Below are 14,362 nucleotides of genomic sequence, written 5' to 3'. Positions count from 1 at the left end.
CGTGGCAAACATCTTTTGGACACTGAGAAAATTGTAAGATAAGAACTAATAAACGAAGCATGTAACCTTGAAGACTCCGTCTTTTCCTGCATTTGGCACAGAGCTTTGCAGAGGGCCAGAACTCTAAAACCACCTGAATTCCGGGGAATTTAAGCTCCTGAAAAGGAGCCCCCGACAGCTAGGATGCTGCAGTGGAGCATTCCAACACAGCATGGCTGAAACACGGACCAGACTAGGAGGGGGCAAAGGAAGCTGTGCAGTGAAAGGTGTGACTGAGTAGGTGCTGCTGCCTTCCTGAGCAGGAGATAAAGAATAGTGCCAAAGGGCACTGCCAGCTGGTCTTGCCTGTCCCTGGGAGTACACAGTAACAACGTGTAATCCAGCATTAGTGACGGTAAAACTGGCTTAATTTTCAGATACTTGAATGGCTGCAGCAAGCACAATGTGCCTTTCAAATTCAGGCTGGTTTTGTGTAGTGGCCCAGATACTTGCTGATCTGAAGGTGCCTGCAAGTGTTACCCCGCAGGTAAGTGGATGATAAAGCGAGCAGTGCATTATATTGGTCATCCCAAATGGGAAAATCCATGGAAGATCTAAAAAGTTAGCTTGAAGTACGTCTCAGAAACAAGCAGGGCATCAGCACCTTTTCTGAGAGCAGTGCTGGGATATGCTGATATTTATATCCTCCCTGGTGTCATCCAATGAATCCTCTTTAAAGCGGAATAACAGACATGTCAGGGATGTTAACTGGGGGAGCTGAGTGATGGTTCACAGAGTCTGGAGCTCAGAGAAATAGCAAACCACAGAGAAAAACTAAAAACACTCCAAAATATTTGAGACGATTCAGCTTGCAAAAGTGCACATCTGTCTAAGGAAAATAATTGAAGTTGCCTATTCCCAGAAAGGAGACAACTTTGGAAACAAATGATTCAGCACAAAGAAAATAATGGGATTACAGCACAGGGCAAAGTAGACCTGATTTTGGAAAAGGCTTTGGAGAAGAGCAGAAAGTCAAAGCAAACTAAATTTACTTGCAGGGTTACCTAAAGCAAGGAGGACTGGAACAGTCCCTCTGATTCTCTGATGAGGCTGCACTGGTGGATTGTGTTCAGCTCAAAGAGCTACTGAGACACAATGGTTTAAATAAGAATTGTGGATTGTGTTCAGCTCAAAGAGCTACTGAGACACAATGGTTTAAATAAGAATTATTGACAGGCTTGAGGTGTTGGCATAGCTGCACTGATTAGGTGCTGAAAAAAGGTGTATTGGGGGCCCAGGAGCCAGATTGTCATATGAAGATTCAAAAACAAGTAAAGGCCCAAATGGTCCTATTGACATAGTGATTTTAAGTTGTTATGGTTTAACAGCTGAGTGGATATAGTAAAAATTAATGGTATAAAAAAAGTTAAAGAGTGAAAAAATAATGCAGAGGGATAATTCAGAATAGCAACAGAGGCCGTGTACATTAGAGCAAGCAAAACAAACTTTAGACCAACTAGCAGTTCATGTTCATATATTTTTATGATTTTCTACCTCAAACCAGGAAAGAAAAATTCAAATGTGCTATAGAGTTTAGTTTTAAAAATGTGGATCATAAGAAAAAAAATCCCTTAGGAATCCTCGTTTCAGTTATGAACTTCATGGAACAGCAGGGCCAGCACTGCACAGGGAGAGCAGGGATGGGAACGGAAGACAGAGGAGGTTTATTTATCCTGCTGGGGGATGAGAGCAATGGAGAAAGGATGCAAGAACTGGGGTGACCCTTCAGGGAAAAAAATACAAGCCAAAACCTGTGGTTGCTGCGGTTGAATTGGCTGTTTTATTTCTGTGCTATGTGGCACTCTTGAAAACAGCTGCAAAACCCCTTCCAGTTGAAGAAGGGGAGGGAATGAAACACTGAGATGCCTTTTAGGGAGAATGTCAGGCCCTGCAGACCAGAAACCTGCACCCATAGGCACTGGAGATTTTATACAGAAACACCTGACGCTGCTGAAAAGTCTGGACAGCCAGGCTCTCAGAAGGGGCACAGGAGGCTGTAATGGTAATAGGAAAAGAGCAAAAGCTAAAGAGCCTTTGAATCTCTGGTATGGGAGGAAACAAGTATTGCATTATATATTGATGTATTTTCAAGTATTCTGCTTTATTGTGAAAGTTTTATTCCCCCAGTTGGGTTTTATTTCCTTAAGTAACTGAAGAGAGGCTCGGGAAGTTGCTAAAACACTGCTCTCATAAGTAAAGAATGCCAAGCCAGGGTTTTTAAAGGGTTACTATTTGTTGGATAAACTTGGAAAATTCTTTCACATATGAAAAGCAGATTTTGAAAAATATTGGGTGCAAACACAGTGCTTTATTCTACATTGAGAAGATTGTTTTGTCTCTCCTACAACAAGTTTAGTTTTGAAATTAAAAACTTGTCAATCCAGCTTTTGGGAGCATGTTTTAAGTAATTTTTTCCCTCTGATTAATTCTAAAAATCTTATTAAATTTGAGGGTTTTTAACAAAAAAATTAGGAGCTTTCTTGGAAATTTATTAGAAAGATATAGACATAGATATAGACATTTTTCTCCTGTTTTTTTTTTTTTTTTTTGTGGGTGTTTTTTTGGTGTGGGTTTTTTTTGTTTGTTTTGTTTTGTTTTGTGTTTTTTTTGTTTTTGTTTTGGTTTTGTTTTTGTTTTTGTTTTGTTTTGTTTTGTTTTTTGTTTCAAATCCATCCTTGCCCTTTTCTAAACTTTTACAGCTAATTTACACTGTAACCTGATAAAAGCTCCCAGTGTTAGAAAAGAACTGCAAGATGCATAATGTTAATGTTATTATATTTCTTGAGAGGACTGAAAAATTAAAATGCTGCAAGAATACAGCTTGCGAAGATAGCTGGGAGCAGCAGGCAGTTAAGTAATATGTTCTGTGTGGGTGGGGAGGTTAAGTTGTGGTTTTGTTTTCTTTTGTTAGAGAGAAAATATTGATTCATCTGGACAAAATGGAAATGACTGAGGAATTTACCTCATATGAGTGTAAGAATCAAACAAATGCATTCCCACATGTGTTCCTTATCACTTCTGCAACAATTAAACCCCATGTTTTCAGCTCTTGCTGCCGTGCTTCCTACTATTATAACAGACAAACCATGAATATTCATTCCTTCTGTCACCATATGACTTGAGTCTCATGTCTCTGCCTATTTGGAAAAGTACTTTGAAAACAAAGGTACCTGCTACAACCCATCCCTAGGTGGAGATCTGTGGCACTGTCAATTATACCTGCTCCCCACGTCCTCTGTGAGGGCTTCACACAGACACCAGATCTGTGCTACGAGTTTTCAAACTGGCTGGGGAATATACTGCAATGTATTTTTAATGTTGCAATTCCAGAGGGAGACAGAAATCCTCTCCTAAGCACAGGAATCCCAGTAAGAAAATAGACGGTATTAATTCTTGGTCTGACAACATCTTGGATGCTTGCCTTGAGCTATTTCACCTCCTTATGGAGGATGGAGGGCAGTGTTGTCCTTCAGCCCAGATCAGAGGGTGATGCCCTGATCACAGAAGTGTTATTTTCAGTTTACAGTGGTGGGTTCAGGATTGAAAGGCAATACTATAGATCTTGTAGAAGAGACCACCTTCATAAAACATCCTCCTAAGAGGCTTCTTGCTTCTCCTTTATTGCAGCTGCCTCTGCTAATTCTGTCTCCCTTAGCCTGCTGCTTTGGAGGTGGCCTGAGATGGCCTTTGCTGTGAGTCCTGTGAGGGCAGAGATGAGTGTGGTGAGAGAAGCTGCTACAGAAACTGATGGGAAGGAGCAAGGAGCAGCCAGATCCAGGACTGTGCTCCTTTAGACTGATGTGAAATCAAGAGATATGCAATAACTCTACTAGTGATAGTGTTGGCTGTTAAACATCATGAGGGCATTGTGGTTTCAACAAGAGGTAAAAAAAGAGTATGAAAACGAATTAATTTATAACCTAGGAAAAAAGGCTGAAGATAAAGTACTTTATTACTCCTAAAAGCTGCGTTGCTTTAAGACATTTGTAACAGGGAGCTAGAGAACTTGTTTTGTGAATAGCAAACCTACATGGTCATGAGTCCATGCAAACTGTATCAGCACAGCGTCTTTCTTTCTGCCTTTTACAGAGTAATGCAACATTTAAAAAAAACCCAGATCAACAAACCCATACCAAAACCAAAGCCACGAAACCAAACCAAAATTAACAAAGAACAAACAAATAAATAATCCTAAAGTAACAACAACAGCAACCAAAAACCTGGAAAAACAAGCAGGAAAAGAAAAAACTATCAAAAACCTGAACCAAACCCAGCGTGACTGTGTCTGCAGGAGCGTGAAGCATTTGAAAGCTGCCTGCAGGGAATATGGTCTTGTTCCTGCCTTTGCCACAATGTTCCCATGGAGTGGTACTGAAAAGGCTCTGATCCATCAGGGCTGTAAACGTTCTGTCAACTTGGTGCACCAGCACGCGTTTTTGTGAACCACTGAATGTCCCCAGTCACAGTTGTGGCGCGTCGAGCTGTGGGTATTGACTCTCCTGGTAAACCAAGTAGTGCCAGGGTCCAGTTTCTAGCTCTGGCTCCAGCTGGCACAGCCTGTCAGTGTCTATAGCTATGAAATATCCTTGTCTCTGGAATAGGGTAGCTGTATCCAAACCAACCATTCAGAATGATCTCTGACCGGTGCTGTATCCTGAATGCTTCCAGTATCCAGGAATGCTTTGGGAAAGTGCTGCTTGTTTCAGGCCAGAATAATTCCAGGCACCATTCTAAAACTGAAGAATATAGATGATTGCATTCCAGTGCTTGGGAAGGTTCCCTGGCAGTGTTTAATCTACTGACAGAGGTAATTATAGGATGGGACTTGCCTAATCAAATACAGATGCCAGCATCTGGGACAGTTGTCTGGGTCTGCCCCAGACAGTGTATAGTCGATGATGAGAAACACTTGGCCATAATTTGTCTCATCATATGAGATCTACTTGTTACTAAGTGGATGTCTAACCACAGTCACGAGGATTGCTTCATAAAAGCTCTATTAGATTACACTGACTGCTAGAGGAGCCCAGAAAGACCAGGTCACATTGTGAACACAAACCAGTACACACAACACAGTGTAATAATATTCCAAAAGCAGGTATTGAGGACAGTGCTAGGAGCAAAATGGAGCAAAAATCTGTGACAGAGCAGTGATTCAGTCTTGAACTTATAAACAATTCCTGGACAACATTTTCCTATATTTTATTAAACTTCTATCCTCTTATGCTTCCTCAGCTTGTATCTTCTGGCTGCTTTCAGAAGATGTGACTAAGTCTGCGTATATCTGAATATATGAGGACCTGGTTCTGTTTGCAGATCCCTTGGCAGCAATGTAAGAGCAATCACAACAATTCGCATTTATACACTTACTTCCACCTGATAGCCCCAAAGTGTGTTACAAATACTGATTGGTTATATTTCACATTATTCCTGTGGGATGGCTATAAAATAGAAAAATAGAAGAGCGGATTATGAATGACTGGAACTAAGACACAGGCAAAGAGAAAAGAAAAACTGAGTGTTAGAAAAAGGAAAGACTGTTATTTCTTCATAAAACCAGGAACCCGGTGATTTTTTCTCCACTTACACCAGCTGGAAATTCAATTTTCATGCCCTAAATTCCTGGCAAAGCAAGAATTTAATTCAGGTCATATTTTGTCCTTAATGAAAACTCTGGATGCTCTTAACTCTTGACACAGCACATGCACTACAGAGAGTAAAGGTGATTCCCATGTGTGGTATCCGGTTTTGTTGCACGGACTAATTTAATGAATTTAAAAGCAAGAAAGGCTGAGTGAACAACACAGATTTCCCTATCAGTTGGGACTGTAGATTTATATAGGCCAAGTGATCCAAGGGGACGTGATCCAGTTTATCTGACTCCGTGTCAAGTTCCTTCCAGAAGAAGAGCTGAAATTCCCAACGTGGTCAGTGGAGATAGACAGGGTGCTCTGGAGGCCTTCAGGGAGATATCTTGTTTGCCTAAATTCAATCACTAATATAAGATAAAGTGGATCTTTACAAGGGCTTCAAGTCACCTGTCATCACTACTCGCTTGGGAACTTGGGTGCTTACTGTAGGACTGCTCTATAATAGGAGCCAAAAAATACAGGTGTTAGTTAGAGAGACAACCCAGGAAAACTGGATCCCTCCTCAGGAGAAGATACGAATGAACAATCAGATAATCATTAAGGCTGGAAAAAAGCACTAAGATCATTGAGTCCAATTGCAACCAGCCTTCCAGAAACATGGATAGTGCCAGACCTAGCAACAGTCTGTGCAGAACTCTACTAAGAGCAACTTCTCTCCATCAGTTTCCCATTCTGACAAACCCTCTTGCAGGTTTGTGTATTACTCTCTTCTTGATCTCCTATCATTTGCCTTATTAATATGACATGGAGCCAATTTTTTAATCAAAATGTTATGCAGCAAAAAGTCAAATACCAGACTGAACTCTAAATAGATTATAGCTTTGTTATTACCTTAATTAGCCACCCTTGGAAAATCATCAAAAAATTGAATTGCATTTGTTTTATGAGATGTTTTCTGTAAAATTTTGGTGACTAATATTAATTAATTACATTCCCTCTTACTTATTTAGTCTTCATTAATTTTTTTTTTTGCCCCCCCACCCCTAATCAGTTCAGTTATTGATGCTGCTGTGGTCTTCCCAGGAGATGTCATTTGTTGTTTATTATTGACACATACTATTGACAAGGCTTCCTGCCCCTTGGAGGAACCCCTGGATTCTGTTTTTTTGGAAAATATTCCTCTAGAAACTCTTGGGCATGCAAGATACTTTGGCCTGTATGTAAATTTTCCTGTGTTTTGCAGGGCCTCTATTTTTTTGTGATTGTGTTCAGTAAGCGTGTCAGCAATGTCATTTCAGACAACTTTGATGGGAGGAACGGGAGGAATACAGAGGAAAGGAGGGAGGTAACAGCTGCAGAATAAAAAAGCCCCAGTCCCAAAAGAACCTGTTAATTTTGAAATGTCAGAATTAGTACAGAACAGGTAGATCAACAGGCAATTCTGACTTGATACAAACCTCACCTATCCATTGTAAGTTTGACATTGTCACTACAGCCTCCCTCATTACACAAATGCACCCCTCTCTGCTTTCCCCCCTCCTCCTCCATTTGCATTTAGTGGTTCTCTAAAACGGTCTCCTTTAAGCAATTTCTTCTGCCTTTGATGGATCCTAACCCCCACCAAAGACGTCAGGTGTGTGATGGTTTAGATCACTCCGTGAGGGAATGGACACTGTGGTACCTCACATTAATTAACATTTTCTTAGACTGGATCCTCTTGACTCTTCATCAAGGTATTATAAATATTTGATAACATTTTTGCTTTTATTTTCAACAAGAGAGTGAGGTATGTTCAAATCAGATAGCTAAAAAAGTGATGCCAGAAATGAAGGAATACAAATTAATGCAGAACAAATGTAGAAGTGGTTCTGAGAACTCTTCTATGAGTTTAAATTGGATTCTCAGATAACAAATTGAAAATATCTCGGAATTTTTGGCTGATGTCTGTGAACTCCTAGACGTCAGGTAAGGTCGCATAAGATAGGATAAAGCAAATAAAGTGGAGGTTTTTAAAAAGAAAGAGAAAGAACAGTAAGCCAAAGGCTACTGACCAGTCAATCAGAGGTAATGAAACAATAACTATCTGAAAGCTCATAGAAGGAAATGAGCAGAAATGTGGTTTTGTAAAGAAAATAAAGTGTCAGTTGCTGCTACAGCCAGCTTCAGGATAGCCAAAAGCAGTTGCTAAATATTAGACTGTAGGATGCCTGCTAATATTGTTTAATGTTATTTTATTACAAATAACAAACGGGAGAAAGATGTTCATGCTAATTCTGAAGTAAGATGGGTGGAAAACTGGTAAAAATTGACTGCCTGAAAGTAATTATCATGCATGGGTTCATTTTCCAAATGGATGTACTGTGGCAGATTTGTCAAGACTCTTTCTTTGGTCTACTATCGCCAAGTAGTTTGAATTACAATGATGATCAAATAGGGAGAGTGAGTTTTCACTTCATCACAACCTGAGCACCTTTCAAAATAAAATAGGGTATTTTCCAAAATAGTCCAACATCACATGGAATGTGTCTCTAAGTCATGTCACTTAATCATGCTGCTTACACCTTAAGGCTTGATGTGGTTTAATATCAGTGTTGCTGAAAGTTATAAGGAGATGAGTCAGAAATAGATTTGATTTGGGCAAATGCGGTCCAAAGTTGAATTTTTAATTTTAATTCTGAGTGAACAGCTCAAGGATAAGTTGCTGGTTGAAAGATCCTGTCTCAATGCTGCGTTATAGTCTACTCTAAACTTTGATTTCTATTTCTTGGGAAAAAAAGGTCACCTCTGCTTCATCTGTTAAAGGACCATTTCCATTGCTTATACATGAGAAACCATAAGGAGACAAGATAAGTCAAGGTTGATATAATGTGGTTGTCATCTTCGACTCCCATCCCAAAGGGGGCATAAATCATCCCAACCTCTGCACTCTCCCCAGGCTGTAGAGAACTCTGTCATTGCAGTCCTCTTTCTACCTCCCTAGCAAATCCATATCTGCGTGACAGCAAGTTTCAGGAATCAGTGCCCACTTCTCTCATGTCATTTATTCAAGAAACAGCCTCAAAATGTATCAGACAGACTTCACAACAAGCAGGTTCTGCTGCATGGCATGAGACGTCATACCTCAAGAAACCATGAATAGATGCCTTAGTAAATAATTTTCCTCTGATGTTCTTTCCTGAGTTTAATTATTGGGTTTGACTTCAATATTTTTTTATCATCAGCACGAAAATGATTGCCTGAGCAACTTTTTGCAGCAGAAACCTCATCTTTTGCTATCAATGGTTTTTAATTAAATTGCAATAAAAGATAAACAAAAGATTTCAAAAGTAAATCTATCTCTGTTTAAATATTTCTGTTTCTATCTCCCATTAAGTCAAGTTGCTCTGCTGAATTGGTTATGAAACCTGTGAAGAACCTCTTTCATCTCTGCTGAGCTTATTTCAGTGGCACACCCTCCCATGGGGAGGGATTATGTAGTAGAATTTCAGTAAACTAATCGCACAGAGCTCTGCTATAAGTCGACCTGATTGCCCTGTCTTTTTTGTGAATGGCTCTGTCTTGCCAAAAGGAGATGAATTAATTTGGCTTTGAGGAATGCCATGCCAAAATCATGAAGCACTTTGCGTATTAGGAGCAACTTATTGAATTTGATGTGATACTCTGAGAATCATGGAATCCTCACAGAACCATAGAATGGTTTAGGTTGGAAGTGACCTTAAAGATCATTCAGTTTCACCTTCCTGCCATGAGCAGGGACACCTTCCATTATCCCAGGTTTCTTCAAGCCCTGTTAAGCCTGGCCTTGATGAGTCAACCCCAGCCTCTCTGGGCAACCTGTGCCAGTGTCTCACCACCAGTATCACAATCCTTCCCCTTCCCAAGTGTTTACGAGATTTATCCCTAATCCAAAACTGTCTCCCCTCTGCAAACTTCTCAGTTCTTCATTCTTTACCTATTTTGATCCTCTTGGGACAGCACTGGTCCCTCTGAGGATATTCCTTGCAGAATGTGTATGCAAAGGCAAGGAACAAAGGGGATGTGATGGTCTTTTGCAAATATATGGAAAGGAGATATAAAAAAAGAAAGAAATAGTGTGTTTTGCATGACCTTGGTTACTGGGATAACATGAAATAAACTTCAGTGAGCAGGTTTTTGAATACTGCAACAAGACCTTCTAACACAGAGAACAAGTGCTGGCACCAACTGCCTGGAGAAGAGGCCCAGCCTCCATCATCAGAAGGTTTTAGGATTCTGTTATAGCTTTCCTAATATTCTTTGTCTTGAACTGTGGATGCAAACCTCCTCAGCTTTGGAACAGATTGTATTTCTCCAACCTTAACCTCCTCAAGGATGAAAAAAGTGAAAACATGGACAGTGGGTTTTTCCCCTAAAACACATAGGGAAAGAAAAAAACAACTTTATATATTTATATATATGTGTGTGTGTATATATATGTGTGTATGTGTGTGTGTGTGTGTGTGTGTTCTTATGTTTACCTTCAGTGGTTGGCAGGATCTGGGACACATTTTATAAATATTGGATATTTTTTATCTTTGCATATGCATAACAAAATATACAGATTAACACAGAATACCCTTATTTGGGTTCTCTATTTTTTTGTGTGTGTCTATTTTGCTGAAAATGTGTTGAATGACAAATTTCTTATTTTCTAAAGCTGTAATTAACTTCCCCTCCCTTGTATAGTAGATGCCAAATAACTTTCACATGAATCCAAGAATTTAATTAAAGTATAGAACCAAGGGTTTTAAAAATAATTTTTATTAGTTAAATAAAATTATCTTAAATGTCCTAGATGCATAAGCAGGGCTGGAGAGCTTTTAATGACATGATTTGCATCTGTGATGAAGCTAAAATATAATATGTACAAATAAATTGAACAGTTTCACAACTCCGTAAGATTTTATCACAGCATTACCATAGCAAATGTCATCCTTCCAGACAGAAATAAAGAATTTTCCCACCATTTTGATTCCTAAATTCCAGCTTCCTGCTACTTGCTCAGTGCTTTTCACAGTTTAGATGATGTCACATTTTTATAACTTTGGTAAGAAACCTAAACTTCTTCAAATTAGCTTAAATTATTTATATAAATGGAAGTAATATCTCAGTTCCAGATTATTCTAAGTAGATTAACAGAGGTGTCAGAATTTAAAATTAAATATTATGGACAGTTAATATTGAAATAAAAACATAATTGAAAATCCTAGTTTTTCATCTGATATAATTAACCTTTATGATTTTACCACCTATTCATTTTTCCTCTGATTTCAGTTTGCAGAGCATATTTTGTATTGCAATATTGAAATAATATGCAATAGGAAGTCATGAAATTAATTTATGGGATGTGCTACAGCTCATATAACTTTGGCTGTTGAAAATATGTGCCCAGTCTTATCAGTTTAGGTATGTCCTTTAACATTCACCAAAAAGACATCTTCACCAGGGTGTCAGGTTTGTTCCCCGACATTCAGGTGGTTTTAGAGTATTTTTTGCCCTCTGCAAAGCTCTGTGCCAAACGGATGAAAGAGATGGAGTCTTCAAGTTCTGATTTTTCAAGGTTGCATGTTTCATTTATTGTTTCTTATCTTACAATTTTCTCAGCATCCAAAAGATGTTTGCAGCTGCTTGGACCTCTGACGACCCCTCCCGCCCAGGGCTGTCCTTATCTTTTATACTAATTGCTACGTATTCTTTTTTTATTATTTCTTACCAATGCCTATTACTAATACTAAACAGGTCATCTCTACCTTGACCCAATCCCCATTAAACTACTTTGTGCCAACATCACTGCCGAAATGGAGTGAGGGAAGAAGAAAGAAGAAGTAGGAGACAACGCCCCAAATTCTCCATCTTGCCCCCATTCACTTCAATGTTAGAAACCTAAACTTACTGTTTTTTCACCCTGTGATAAGCTAAATTACTATACTTCACACTCTTGTGGCCTGCAATGCTTCCTGCAGTGCAGGAAGCCTTTCCTATGGACTGAGATCAAAGCCAGTGTCTCTCTGAGCTCTGGGCTGGGGTCCCAGACCCCCCTGTCCAGGTCCCTGACCCTCCAGGGCAGCCAAAGGAATGCCCTGGACTCCAACACCAGGGGGTTCATCTTAGACTTTAACTCTTTTTAGACGGGGATGAAGCAGCCTTTGGACAGCACTGTCTGCCTCCATTAATGGCTCATGATGGTTTGTTTAGACCAGAGCCCTGACCTTCAGAAAATCACAGAGTGGTTTGGGTTGGAAAGGACCTTAGAGCTTATGTCATCCCACCCTGTGCCATCGGCAAGGACACCTTCCACTGTCCCAGGTTGCTCCAAGCCCCATCCAACCTGGCCTTGGACACTTCCAGGGATGGGGCATCCACCGCCTCTCTGGGAAACCTGTGCCAGGGCCTCACCATCCTCCACAGTAAAAGGTGTTTTCTAAAATCTAGTCTAAATCTGCCTTCTTAGTTTAAAACTGTTCCCTCTTGCCCTGTCACTGCCCGCCTGTGTAAAGGTGGTTGAATCAGGTGAGATGACCACACTCTTGGAGAGTGTTTCACTTGTGCTGTCAGATGCCATCATTCATCCAGGTTGTTTACCAAAGACATCACTCCCTGAAACTGAGAAGAAAAACCCAGTCAGAAAGGGTATGGAAGAATCCCTATGTGGAGAAATTGTGGAATGTTTAAGTAAATCTGTTCCCTTTCTGTATCAATGTTAATTAACAAGGCTCTGTGGACAGATGCAATTAAGAATCACAGCAAGCAAAAAGAACTGCATCCATCTACCATGAGATAATCCTGAAACAGTCTTATTGTGACACTCTGGCCTTTCCCTTGGTGCCCAGATCCATCCTCCCCCTGGAATTGCTGTTTTCAAGTGCTAATCCTCAGATGTTCAGTCATTCCCAGGCAATACATGTGCTAAAGTCCAGACTGCTGTCCATGGAATATTAGAGCTCATGTCCAGATCACTCCTCTGTGGACGGGTTTTGTCTTGGATGTTTTTCTTTCAGCCATAAGGAAAGAAGGAGAGTAAAAAAACCTTAGTGCAGTGCCATTGCCCCAAGAGAAGGTGGAACAATTTCAGGGAAACCAGTGAAGGAAGAGAAAGGGACCAGAGTGAAGTCTGAAGGTTAATATTGTGCCCTTGGCATTCTCTGCACAGGAAAGCTGCCAGGAGTTCCTTTAGTCATGCTGCTTTTTTTCTGGAGGCCTTTTGACTTTACTTAGATGGTGAATGGAAAGCTGCACACAAAATAAATAATGTTTGTGAGATCAAATGTCACCACAGTATTCTTCTCACATGATGGTTTTTACTTCAGTGTATTTTCCATTGGAAACACCCTTTTCACCCCATTTCAGATACTCCTGCTTGTTTCCCTTTATATCCACTCCAGTCCCACACTGGCATGGTCTGTTCACGACATCCTGCCCATTACAGCAGCTCTGAGTTTTGTTATACGCAGCAGCAGCCAAAAAAATCACAACCAGCTCCTCTTCTACTTCGTTTTCTTGTTCAGCAAGAGACTGTGATATCTTTTGGGGCACAGATTGTTTTTACAAGTACCATATTTATTGTTTAATATTAAAAAAAATTAATAGTAATGTGGTGATTATTTAATAGTTAAACACCAATATAAAATATGAATATATAGATAATTAGAAATTAATAAATACCATCACCACCAATAAAAACAACAACAAAATAAAAGGAGTAAAATGTGAAAAATGCTCATCTGAGGGAACATATGTCAAAAAAATTTCTTTACTATTACTGTGGTGAAACATTGGCACAGGTTGCCCAGAGTTGTGGGTGTCCCATCCTTGAAAGTGTTCAAGGCAGGTTGGATGGTGCTTGCAGCAGCCTGGGGTAGTGGAAGGTGTCCCTTGCCCATGGCAGGAGATTTGGAACTTTAAGATCTCTTCCAACTCAAACTATTCTGTGATTTCTGTGATTTTCTGATGAAAGATGACATTGGATTTACTCAACCCACATCTATTTGCAATATGGACATAAACAGAGATACCCATTATCCACTTCTAGAAACTCAGGGTGATCATACCCACATAAATATGTCCTGTTTGACTCTGCCCACAACCCTCTTCTACCCCCTCTAAAGACCATTTAACGCTCATCTCTGCCAAGCTGATCCAGATGCCAGCAGCACGACACAGGGACAAACGTTTTCTCCTTGCTCCCCTTCCATGTGCCCCCCTTCACTGGAATGAAGATCCACAGGACTAAAAGGTTTTAACAGCAGTGAGAACTACAAGGCTGGAACACAAACACCTCCTGGAAGAGGTGGAGGGATTCCTGTCCGACTGAAGCTCATGTGTCAGTGAACCAGTACAAGGCAGCTGCTCAAAAAAACGTATGTTGAAGTAAACTAGTGCCTTACTGGAGCCTTCAGGCTGAACGAGCTTGTGATTGGCCTGCAGGGTACCTCATTCCTTACCTTTCTTTATTCATTTGCCATAATGGAAATAAAGAAATCAAAACAGGAGGGTCTGACAGGATAATAGGCTTGTGATGTTCTGAAAATAAACATCTACCTCCGTTTGACATTTATTATCCATAAACTGCTTGGCTTCTTTTTGGCAGTTTTATTGTGCCAGGAGACCATTATCCTATCACAGCACTGTATTGCACTGACATTATCCCAAATTTTGGTATTGAATTTACAGTTCTGTGGGTATTCCCAGCCTCACACCACTGAAAGGTCCAAGCA

Source organism: Hirundo rustica, chromosome 3, assembly GCF_015227805.2.
Source record: "Hirundo rustica isolate bHirRus1 chromosome 3, bHirRus1.pri.v3, whole genome shotgun sequence".
NCBI lineage: Eukaryota > Metazoa > Chordata > Aves > Passeriformes > Hirundinidae > Hirundo > Hirundo rustica.
Note: the sequence above shows the minus strand (reverse complement) of the source record.